This window comes from Meleagris gallopavo, chromosome 6 (assembly GCF_905368555.1).
Source record: "Meleagris gallopavo chromosome 6, MGAL_WU_HG_1.1, whole genome shotgun sequence".
Classification (NCBI taxonomy): Eukaryota; Metazoa; Chordata; class Aves; order Galliformes; family Phasianidae; genus Meleagris; species Meleagris gallopavo.
This window is the reverse complement of record NC_139409.1, coordinates 14,829,216-14,837,250: the sequence shown is the minus strand read 5'-3', so window position 1 is coordinate 14,837,250 and position 8,035 is coordinate 14,829,216. Positions and strand designations below refer to the sequence as shown.

At 48.5% G+C, this 8,035-nt stretch overlaps 1 protein-coding gene across 1 annotated transcript in view; it reads left to right on the top strand.

Moving 5' to 3' along the window:
- Positions 1-1,303: 1,303 nt before the first annotated feature.
- The window catches only part of JCAD (junctional cadherin 5 associated), a 62,761-nt gene continuing 56,029 nt past the window's right edge, over positions 1,304-8,035 (top strand). The window contains exon 1 of the mRNA XM_031553878.2: positions 1,304-1,433. The gene's annotated coding sequence lies outside the window, so the exon portion shown is untranslated. The remainder of the gene's footprint in view (positions 1,434-8,035) is intronic.

Genomic DNA, 8,035 nt, shown 5'->3' with positions numbered 1-8,035 from the left:
TGAGGGTCCCTTTCAAAGCAAACATTTCTACCATTCCATGAACCAGAGGCCTTCGTCTTTCCTGAGGACCCACTAGGTGATGGACCAGAACACTCCTGCCCACACTGGTTGTTCAAAGCACTGGACCAGAATTCAGTCTGGGTTCTCCCAGAGCCCGCATGGACTACAGGACACAGCAGCCAGGAGCAGGACGCTGTGGTGGCAGCTGGACTGCTTCTAGCTCCACAGGCAGGGATGCCTGCTGGCAGTTCTCTGATGGGCTGATTACATCTGCAAAGCACTTGGGAACGCTTCAGGATGAAAAGCATTATGTAAGGGCAAGATAATGTTATTTATAGAGCCAGGTTTTATCCAAAATGGAATTAAAATTGTGCTCGTGAAGTCTCTGTTGTCAGAGACAAAAGGGAACTTGTCCTTCTTTCCTCCAGCATTTTGCATTCATCCTTCCCCTCGGTTCAGCTCAAACATTAAGGAGTGCTTTATTTACACAACACTCCTCCCCAGCACTCACCAGATCCGTGCTCCTGAGCCAGCAGCTGGAGGTGGACCTGGGAGCTGGGGCTGTGTGGTGACAGCTAAAGCACAGAGGTGTCACAGAGCAGGAAACGATGAGGATTTGGAGCTGGACCAAAAAAAAAAGCACAGCTGCCACACCAGCTCCCTGGGCACAGTGTGTTGCCTGCATCTGATGATCTCTGTAGCAATCTGTGAGCCACAGGAGGTGATCAAGCCAGCAGCCCTGCTGGAGGTGGCACTTACTCAGCATGCTAATACCTGTGCTCCCCTATTCTACAGCCTATTTTTTTCCTTGAAGAGCTTTATTTGTGATGTTTTTTGAAATGCTATGTACAAATCCCTTGTAGCCATGCTTTTTACAAGCCATGAAAAAGCAATTTGCACTGATGTCTGATGAAATCCATGCCAACAGGTGTTGGGAATATCATTTTCAGAGGCATAGCACCTTGCAGAGCCTGCGTTGCACAGTTCATCTGCTCTCTCTCACTTGTCTCAGTATCTAGCATGGAATTCCACACATGCCTTTTATTTAGGAAAGAACACAAAAGTATGTTATCTTATTCCTCTGGAATTTTCCACGGTTATTTAGCACGTTAGTTTAGGCATAATTGGTGAGCGGGCTCTTGAAATTTATATCTTCACAGCACTTATTTACATCGGGCTTAAAGTAGTTCGTTGCAACCGAGGTAGATGTGAAGCATTAGGCTGCAACGTACCTAATCCATCTCTCCTCCCCCATGACCAGAAATCCTGTGGTTAAAATAACACAGCCTCTATTCAGAGAGCAAACTTAGAGCCGCGAGCAGGAGTCACACAACTCTGCTGATGGATGTGCCCAAGGGGCTCTCGTGGTGCTGCCTCCCACCCCACTGCTGATCCAGGAGAGCACAGCGGGGGCTCTCCTGCCTGCACACAAGGTAAACATTTGCTGCATTCTGTGTGTGTTTGCATGGATGCTAAAGGAGCCTACCAATGTGACTGTGAAAATACCATTGCAAATGTGACTGTGAAAACGTTGCTGCTTATATAGCGAGAAGCGTTCGGTAAACGGCTTCACAATCTTTAACTGTTAATCTGCTCCTGAGGCTGTTCCCATACAGCTGAGAAATGGTGAAACGATAATCTGGCGACGGCAGCAGCTCCCGCCACACATGTAGGAGATGGAGCACTGACAGTGCCGGGCACTGCTGCGATACAGGCGAGCTGCAGCCCAGCAGGCACTGGGGCTCTGGGCTGGGGGCTGTGTGCAGGCTGTGTGCTGTGTGAGGGCTGTGTGCTGTGTGCAGGCTGTGTGCTGTGTGAGGGCTGTGTGCGGGACGTGGCGGTGCGACCCTCACACTAACACAGCGCAGTGTGTTCAGGAATGTTGGGATACAGCGTGCCAGATAATTATCTGCCTTTATTTGCTCTTAGGACTTTCTGAGTCCCAGAGGATGCAGGAAAGCATCATCTTTATCTTGAAATCTGCTTTTAGCTGAAATCCAGGCAGGCAGAAGGATGTCTGTGTGGTGCTGTGCTCCCCACGCTGACTCTGTTAACTCTCTGTGTCCCAACAGGAGTCACGGGGCCTCCCCGAACACAGCACACCTCCTGCACTGAGGGATAATACAGGAACACCAACACTCAGATTTTTGCTTAATTTTAAAGCATGCTGCTGCTTTCCACCCTGAGGGGAGGGCATACATTCCTCCCTCCAGCAAGGCAGTGCTGCTCCAGGTGATGCTCACCAGTCTCGAGGAGCCTCATCTCCCACCCTCTCTTCTTTCTTTTCCATTCCTTCCCTCCCCTTGAGTGAGGCGGGATGGTTTCTCACAGTGTCCGTGCCTGCAACAGCTGTTCCCACCAGTCCCACTGTCCCATTCCTGTGCCACCCTCCAGAGAAAGGAGGAGGAGGATGCTGTGCCAAGACCCTTGTAGTACTGAGCTGTCGTGCTGCAGGGAGCTCCTGGCTGGCAAAGGTAACCTCTTCCCCTAAGCCAGCACCACTGCTTAGTCCCAGAGGAAATGATGTGGCTTCACCATCTGGGTGCCTGGCGTGGGGCTTTTTTGCGGTGGTTGTGTACCACATGCCATGGCAGAGAGGCAGCTCGGAGGAGAGAGAATATGCGCAGAACAAAGAAATGTGGTCAGGCAGCAACTATAAAATTTCAATATAGAAAGTTGAGCTGATGTCATTTCAACTTTCCAGAGTGGTGCCAAGAATTCTAAGCTCCATATCAAGATTCAGTGAAAATCCCCCACATACTCACAATTTGTTCATGTGGAAAAATGAACTTTCATGGAAAATATGCATGGGAAACTGCCAGAGGAGTGTGTTGCTTTACTTCTTCTATTAATTTTGAATATGTTAGTTCAGAGAGCAATCCCATTTTAGCATCAGCTGCCTCATCCAAGAAGCAGAAGCTCAAATGCAAATACTGGAAGCGAGGGAAGTGTGTTTTCTGTATGACCAGTTGTTCGATGGAAAGAGCTGTTCAAGTGGGAAGGGTGTGGGAAGCCTCAGTGGGATGACTGCATTAACGCTTTTATCCTGGTGACAAATCAGAATCACGATATGACACACCTGAATGGAACAGCATCATCCGCTTTTATAGCTTTGAATGTGACAAAGTTGGGACCATGTGTTTAACTCCTATGATTAAGATTACCCGAACATGCCCTGCTATAAGACTACATTCACAGTTGCTTATAACTTTGCCAGACTAGAATCATTCAGACCGAATTTTTCCTACTTGATTGTCTGCCTCAGGCTAAGTTCTTTTCTGGAAAATTTCAGCCAAAACTGTCCAGCTATTTCCAAGAATGAACATAGGGGAAAAAGGCATTGTTGTCCAACTGGGAAAAAAAAAAAAAAAAAAAAGGGGAAAAACAGGAGGAGAACCTGGTGATCCTTTTGGATAGCTCTTATTTCTCTGCACTTTGGAGTAGAGATCTGAAATTTGGCAGGGTCTGAGCTTTGTGTCAGGACTGTGGCTTGTTTTATTATTGTTTTTTCTTACTTTGTAAATCTCCTCCAATTTGGCCTCGTGATAGACTTTGAAAGGAAAAAATAGCAAGTTATTAAGGACATGCTAGGGCTCAGTAGTCAAAATCTGCTGAGATTTCTTCCAGCGAGTGAGCCCAGCCCACTGCCCCAGCAGATCCCAGAGCTGACCCCAAAGTTCCTGTGCACCCAGGGGTGCTACCAAGCTTCTGCTATTCCCACAGCTCTGCAGGGACTGAGCAGCCCTATCCCCTGGCCTGACTCTGGCAAAATGGGGCTTAATGTGATTGAGCTGCCTGCCTGCATGCCTTTCCTCTGTGACCTTTTGGTTCAGGAGGCAGAAGCACTGTCACATCCTGGCTGGTAGCACAGCTTGGAGAACTACAGGCTTGTCAGCCTGATCTTGGTGCCAGGAAAGGTTGTGGAACAGATCATCTTGAGGGCAGTCACATTTCACATGCAGGATAACTGGGGGATCAGGCACCACCAGCATGAGTTCGTAAAATACAGGTCCTGTTTGACCAACCTCATCTCCATCTATGACTGGGTGACCTGCCTGGTGGGCAAGGGAGACTTCAGCAAAGCCTTTGACAGTCTCCCATAGTATTCTCCTAAAGAATCTGGCAGCCCATGGCTTGGCCTGGTTGAGAGACCTCAACACTCGTCTCTCCTTGTGGAAGAAATAGACCTGGGGGTGATGGTCAACAATCAGCTAAACGTGAGCCAGCAGTATGCTCAGATGGCCAGGAAAGCCAATGGCATCCTGGCTTGTATCAGAAATAGTGTTGTCAGCAGGAACAGGGAGGTGATCATCTCTCTGTACGCAGCCCTGGTGAGGCCACACCTCAAGTACTGTGTTCAGTTTTGGGTCCCTCACTCTCACTACAAGAAAGACATTGAGGCCCTGAAATGTGTGGAGAGAAAAGGGCAATAAAGATGTGAGGGGTCTGAAGCACAGTGCTGATGGAGAACAACTGAGGGAGCTGGGATTGTTCAGTCTGGAGAAGAGGAGACTCATGGGAGACCTTATCGCTCTACAACTCCCTGAAAGGAGGTTGTGATGAGATGGGAGTTGGCCTCTTCTCCCAGGTAGGAGAGTACAAGAGGGAATGGCCTTAAGTTGTGCCAGGAGAGGTTCAGATTGGATACCAGGAAGAATTTATTTTCAGAAAGAATGGGGAGGCATTGGAACAGGCTGCCCAGGGAAGTCGTGAAGTCACCGTCCCTGGAAGTGGTCAAGAAACGTGTAGATGTAGTACTTGAGGATATGATTTAGTGGGCAATATTGGTGGCAAGTGCATGGCTGGATGATCTTGGAGATCTTTTCCATCCCTATTGATTCTATGATTCAGTTCTATGATAAATGCTGTGAAGCATTCGGAGACCATACAGAGATTGTCACTGTTGTGAAAAATAGGTCTTCTTTATACAGAGGGAGACTTGGGTTAAAGCCTAGGACCACCCTGAGCACTGAGGAGAACACACAATCCTGTATAACATCTTACTCGATGAAGACTGTCCACTGTGTACACTGGATTAAAGCTGAGATCTCTGGCAAATTCATGGGTGGTCTTCTAAAATGTATCATAATGTACATAGCACAAGGGAGTCCTAGTTCTAGCATCTCTTATCTCCTGGGTTTTTCAGTCTTAACGGTACTCTCACAGCCTATTTCTGTATGCAATACTTATGCAGTACATGCAGGCAGATGGTGAAATGTCAGGGTTTCCATTTTGCCACTTGATGTGAGTCTGTCAACGGTTTACGGGCTGGTTCGGCCCGGTTCCGTGACTAGAAGGGCGGAGGGATCCGCGGATCCGCGCCCCCGGGAAAAAAAAAGAAAATAAGGGACCCCGAAATAATTGAAAACAGTGGCAACAATCTGAGGTAAAACAAAGTAATTTACTAAATATGGTATCAACAGAATTTTATAAGGAGAGAGAATGTGAAATTGATAGTGGATCGGCCTTACCACAACGCTGAGATGAGAAGCGCAGGCAGAGAAGCGCAGGCGAGAAGCGCAGGCAGAGAAGCGCAAGCGAAGCAGCGCAGGCAGAGAAGCGCAAGCGAAGCAGCGCAGGCAGAGAAGAGAGCATCAGGTGACCTTGCCAGGAGTTATATCTCCTCGCTGACCGCAAAGCCCCCTGGGGAAACGTAGCTGCTCTTCTCCGCTGGACAGGCACCCGGAACTTGAGCATCAGCAGTCAAACCCCCAGTACATTGCATGATGTTATGATGTGGAATACCGATAATGAAAAATCATGAAACCATGACATTCCACCCCTTATTCCACATCATTACATCATGCTTAATATAGACAAACAAAATATAAACACACGCACTAGGAATTACTGACTGCACTCCCTCAACATCAAGTTCCCTTGCGGTACACATTGAACATCCCCGTTTTCCTGCATCACCCACCAAGTGGACCCAGGTCCCTGGGCAAAAACAGTTCCACGAAGAGGTTTGTCCTTCTCAGAGGCTGGAATAACCCAAACTGCCTTTCCCAACATATTCTTTACATGTACAACAGGGACTTTATCTCCCTCTACGGTATGTAGGGAGCTGGACTGGGTTGGACCACCACGATTGATAGATCCTCTGGTATTGACTAACCAGGTGGCTTCTGCCAAATGCTTCTCCCAGTGCTTAAATGTACCGCCTCCCATTGCTTTCAGCATAGTTTTTAACAACCCATTGTATCGTTCAATCTTACCTGAGGCCGGTGCATGGTAGGGAATATGGTAAATCCACTCAATACCATGACCTTTAGCCCAGGTACCTACAAGAGAATTTTTAAAATGAGTCCCATTATCTGACTCAATTCTTTCTGGGGTACCATGTCGCCACAGGACTTGTGTCTCAAGACCTAGTATGGTATTTCGGGCGGTAGCGTGGGGTACTGCATAGGTTTCAAGCCACCCAGTTGTTGCCTCCACCATGGTGAGCACATAACGCTTACCATTACGAGATCGTGGCAAGGTGATATAATCAACCTGCCATGCCTCCCCATATTTGTACTTTTGCCATCGCCCTTCCTCCCAGAGAGGTTTCATTCTCTTGGCTTGTTTAATTGTGGCACACGTGTCACAGTCGTGAATGATTTGCGCAATAGCATCCATAGTTAAATCCACCCCTCGGTCTCTAGCCCACTTATATGTCGCATCTCTCCCTTGATGGCCTGAGGTCTCATGGGCCCATCGGGCTAGAAATAATTCACCCTTGTTCTGCCAGTCCAGATCTATTTGGGCCACCTCAATTCTGGCAGCTCTGTCTACCTGATGGTTATTTTGCTGCTCTTCAGTAGCCCTATTCTTGGGCACATGGGCATCTACGTGACGCACCTTTATAACCATATTCTTTATTCGGGCAGCAATATCTTTCCACAGGTCAGCAGCCCAAATAGGTTTACCCTTTCTTTGCCAGTTGTTTTGCTCCCACTGCTGTAACCACCCCCATAGAGCATTTGCCACCATCCACGAGTCAGTGTAAACATAAAGCATTGGCCACCTCTCCCGTTCAGCAACATCCAAGGCCAGTTGGACAGCCTTTACCTCTGCAAATTGGCTCGATTCTCCTTTTCCTTCAGTGGCCTCTGCAACTTGTCGTGTGGGGCTCCACACAGCGGCTTTCCATCTACGGTGTTTCCCCACAATACAACACGATCCATCTGTGAATAGGGCATATGTCTTCTCATTTTTGGGTAGTTCATTATATGGTGGGGCCTCTTTAGCACGTGATATCTCTTCTGCTGGTGGTGTTCCAAACTTTTTGCCTTCAGGCCAGTCCATGATCACCTCTAGGATTCCTGGACGGTTGAGATTCCCCATCCGCGCTCGCTGCGTAATCAGCGCAATCCACTTACTCCAAGTGGCATCAGTAGCATGATGGGTGGAGGGACCCTTTCCCTTGAACATCCAGTTCAGCACTGGCAGTCGAGGTGCCAGAAGGAGCTGTGTTTCTGTACCGATTACTTCGGAAGCAGCCCGAACCCCCTCATACGCGGCTAAGATCTCCTTCTCAGTTGGAGTGTAGCACTCTTCAGACCCTCTGTACGCCCGACTCCAGAATCCCAGGGGTCGGCCTCGGGTCTCTCCTGAGGCTCTTTGCCACAAACTCCAAGTGGGACCTTTCTCTCCAGCAGCAGTGTAGAGGATGTTCTTCGCATCCTGTTCCATCCGTACTGGCCCCAGGGCCACGGCACGGGCTATCTCTTGTTTAATCTGCTCAAAAGCCTGCTGCTGCTCAGGACCCCACATAAAATCATTCTTCTTCCGTGTCACCTGATAAAGGGGGCTTACAATGAGGCTGTAGTTTGGAACATGCATTCTCCAAAAACCCACTACACCCAGGAACGATTGTGTCTCTTTCTTATTAGTGGGTGGAGACATGGCACTGATTTTGTTGATCACATCTGTTGGGATGTGACGACGGCCATCTTGCCACTTTATACCTAGGAACTGAATTTCCTGGGCAGGCCCTTTCACTTTGCTTCGCTTAATAGCGAAACCAGCACGCAGAAGGATCTGGATT